This window comes from Cibotium barometz, chromosome 26 (genome assembly GCF_041138505.1).
Source record: "Cibotium barometz isolate CiBa-2024 chromosome 26, ASM4113850v1, whole genome shotgun sequence".
Taxonomy (NCBI): Eukaryota; Viridiplantae; Streptophyta; class Polypodiopsida; order Cyatheales; family Cibotiaceae; genus Cibotium; species Cibotium barometz.
This window is the reverse complement of record NC_141071.1, coordinates 13485663-13489755: the sequence shown is the minus strand read 5'-3', so window position 1 is coordinate 13489755 and position 4093 is coordinate 13485663. Positions and strand designations below refer to the sequence as shown.

Genomic DNA, 4093 nt, shown 5'->3' with positions numbered 1-4093 from the left:
CGAAAGAGGGAATAGACCAAAAGAAGGTACAAAGAGTGGACACCTGCAGATTCTTAGGTGATTGGGGCAACTTGACAAGTCACTGCATGAGGATGCTGTAATGAGATGGTATGAAAGCTGCAAACAAATGTGGATTACATAAGAAACCTCAGTGACATTGACGTGGTATGCATTTGGCAACTCTTTAAAATAGTTATCATTGAATGGAGATCTCATTTTCTTTAAGCTCAAACCTTGAAAAAAAAAAAGAGGGCTGTGCTCAAAACTTGCAAGTCGCCTAACAGCGCGTGTACTCCTCACTACCAACGTGCGGCAAATAGCATGGAGGAAAAATCCCACAGAGCTTTCCTGAATGCACAAGCACACACACATGCACACACAAGCATTTAAGAACCTTGTTATGTCACAAGAAATGTTCCATCTGTTTCATTGCTTTGAAGCCTTCCTTCGTACCAGCTAGGAAAAGTTTCAGTTGTATGATACTTCAAACAAAGATGCTTCCAAAACAAGAACACAGTCCATGGTCCAGCACCACCAACATCGCACTGCCAACTGCAAAAATGTGCACAATAGTCCAGCCTCTGAGATATCAAACCTAGAGTCTGCAATGAAATCTGCACTTGGAGTGTTGCAAATTGCAACATAGTAAACCATAACACTCCATGCCAGAGATAAGCTTCAAGACCTCCACAATATTTCGTAATTAATGTACTTAATTAACATGATACCACCTGAGAATTTTGCCTCTAATCCCCTTCAAACGCTACACTGAAGAGTACGACACAACTATTTTGCTATCCTTAGCTGGCTTGCGCCTGAGATAACATCTTAGGCCAGATGATTCATATTTTTCAATACTCACTTGATAGAGGCACTGGGTGGTGCAGCCTTTTTTTTGTTGTTGTTGGCGTCAAATACTACCCACCAATTGTCAGAATCCAAACTAAATCATCCCAAAAGTCAGGGAAAAATAAATGCATTAGCCTCTGCCAAAAACCTTCCAATTTCAATGTAGATTCAGCTTTTTATTAGATGTGCCCAAAAAGTAGTTTTCAGCTTCCTGCCTGCTTTTTCTACCATGAAGATTGGCACACTGCATTGCAAGCCCTCAAACTATGAAACAAATCATGGATGTATCACCATCTTCCAGGCTGGAGAGAAAGGCAGATAGTGATATAAGGTATACTCGTTTACTTCGGCAAGCTCTTCTTGATCTTCCAGACCAAGTCTTTAATGGCTTTAATGGTTTCTTGACAAATGCTGATGAAGATCATGGATGCTAATCCCAAACCAAGGCGCAGCCAGTGTGTATAAAATAAAGAAGCTTATGGGTGTGTGGAAAGACGAAGTAGGGTGCAGACAAAGTGTGTGTGCATTCAAAAGATGAAGCTTCTAGTGCTAAATCTGCAAGGGGCACCGAAGTGTATTCATGTTGAACTGATGAAGCTTACGGATGCCAAATCCATATCTGAGGCAACCTGAGTGCATTTGTGTTCAAATGATGTGGGGTATACAACAGGACACACAAAGGTTCTGACAGCAACTGCAAAAACTTACCATCTGCCACAGGACACATCACAGAAAACATCATGATGCTGACATCCATTGTAAAATACCATGGGACATATCATTGGGAATATCATGATTCTGACATTGGTTGCAAAATCTTGACCTCTACCAAGGGCCACAACATCATGATTCTGACACCAATTGAGAGATCTTACCCTCCTGTGCAGCAAAGCCATGTTCGGAAACCCGGAGCCAGATGCAGACAGCTGTGAAGCTGACAATGAGGCTGAGCAGGCCACTGCCCAGGCCTATGCCCACAATGGCAAGCACAGAGAGGCTATGGCTGCTAGGAGGGGGCAAAGGGAACCCATAAAGGTCCTTATTTCCAACAAAGGAGCTTGCATTGAAGCGAGGGGACCCTGTGGAAGTGTTAGAAAGAGAGCTGGGTATCTGCCCAGAGAGCTTATTATGAGAAACATCAAAGTATCTAAGTCTCTGGAGGAGCCCAATTTGGCCAGGGATGGGGCCATAAAACTGGTTTAGGTGCAAATCAAGGAAATTAAGATAAGAACAATCGCTAATCTCGACGGGGATAGGGCCAGAGAGGAGGTTAGAGGAGAGGTTAAAGGAGACGAGATTGGAAAGGTTGCCTATGTTGGAGGGGAGGGAGCCAGAAAGGTGGTTGGAGGAGAGGTCTAGGGTTTCCAGACTAGTACAGTCAGCTATGGTGGGCGGAAGGGTACCTGAGAGATCGGAGAAACTGAGGACAATGGAGATGACCTTATTGCTGTTGCAGCCGATGCCGTTTAGCTTGCTTGAGATCGGCGTGTCGCAGGGCGTCGCTAGCAGTGATGGCGTCCATTGGCTGAGCTTCCCCGCCCCGCCCTCCATCGAAGCTTTAAGACCATTCAAACAGCTCACATCGTCGCCCACCACTGCTGCTATGAAGAAGAGCAGTACAGGCGCGATGGTGATGATGAAGCTCATTGTAGAGAGAGAGAGAGAGAGAGAGAGAGAGAGAGAGCTGTAGCTGAGGTACAGAGAGCCGATGGATAGTAAAACACCTGACGCCCTCGTGACTAGAAACCCTCACACTAAGGTAGAAAAACCTATTGTTGTGGGCAAGCTTGTGTGTGTGTGTGTGAGGGAGAGGATTAGAAACCCTCATGGCAATGGTAAATTGTCCTAAGCATTGACAAACAAAGTACAGGATTAGGCTAAGTATATGTGAAAAAACAAATGCAAGAGAGAGAGAGAGAGAGAATGAGAGGAGAAGAGAAGTGGGTGAAGAGGAGGAGGGGGAAGGCTGGCTGGGAATGGAGTTCAAATATTAGAAACCCTCATGGCAATGGCAAATTGTCCTGATTCCTGAGCATTGACAAACAAAGTACAGCATTAGGCTAAGTATATGTGAAAAAACCAATGCGAGAGAGTAGAGAGAAGAGAAGACCAAAAAAAAAACAAGATTAGGCTATGTAGGTGTTGAAATGCCCATATGCAAGAGAGAGGAGGAGGAGGAGAATAAAAATTCGAGTGTGAAGAGGCAAAGAGAAGAGGCAAGAGGAACTATATCCAGTTCTAGTGCGAGTAGCAATGCATATCATTAGAAAGGCAAAGTTAAAAAGTACCTTGGAAGGTGGCAAAGTGTCCAAAGCAAAGAAAAGTCATACCATAAACAAAATCAAAGGTACTCACAAATGAGCGCCTTGCGAATATGTGCGATGAAATTGTGCTCAAGATGTATGGAGGCTTTAAGAAGCGGCAAAAACAAGACTGTGTTTTTTGAATTGTTGAGTGATCTAGTTTTATTGATTGAAGAGGAACAAAATTGATAGAAGCTATGTAAAAGGAAAGCTATTGATTGGGCAATAGGAGCTCATACCAATCTAAGCCCATCGTCATTAGCTTAAGGGAAACAAATCAAGGTGAAAGAAAGAGGAGCTAATAAAGAATCTAAGAAGTGAATTACTAAGTTAAATGAGCTAATTCTTCAATTAAGAAGACTTAATCAAGGTTAATGGAAGAGGAAATAACAAAAGAGAGGCTAGAAATCATACCAAATCAAGTGAGCTTATTCTTCACCTAAGTGATGGAAGAAGTGAAGATATAAAAAAGGAGAGTGGTTACTTTGAAGTGTTGATACTCAAATATATAGAGTTGATTTGTGCTTATGTGCATGTGCAATTGAATTTTTATGTTTGTACCCCACACGCATAAGAAAGAGAAAAGGAGAGCTAGTGGAGATTTTTTGAATGTGACATGCACATACTCGAAGAACTATTGAATCATTTATGTGCCTACATGTGTGTGTGCGTGAGTGTGTGTGTGTGTGTGTGTGTGTGTGCGCGCGCGCGCGCACGTGCATGCGTGTGTATGTGTGTAAAGAAACATGCAAGGTAAATAGTTCAGCAACCCTCTTTTGACCATTTAAAAATATTTTGACCAAGAAAGTGGAGGTCAAGGATCCTTGTCTGCTAGCCACCCACGCTTTACTCTCTACAGCACTCCAAGAGTCCACTCATGAAATTTCTTGCTAGGCTAAATGGAAATTATGCAATTGACACTCACAAAACCTTTAAAAAAA

General features: G+C 42.8%; 1 pseudogene across 1 annotated transcript; it reads right to left on the bottom strand.

Moving 5' to 3' along the window:
* Positions 1–695: 695 nt before the first annotated feature.
* On the bottom strand, positions 696–3635 carry LOC147623685 (receptor-like protein 57 pseudogene; annotated as a pseudogene). Its single transcript, XR_015269193.1, has 2 exons — positions 3567–3635; positions 696–2877 (listed from the first exon to the last, which is right to left on the bottom strand). The product of XR_015269193.1 is annotated as a receptor-like protein 57 pseudogene (transcript).
* Between the last annotated feature and the right edge of the window lie 458 nt (positions 3636–4093).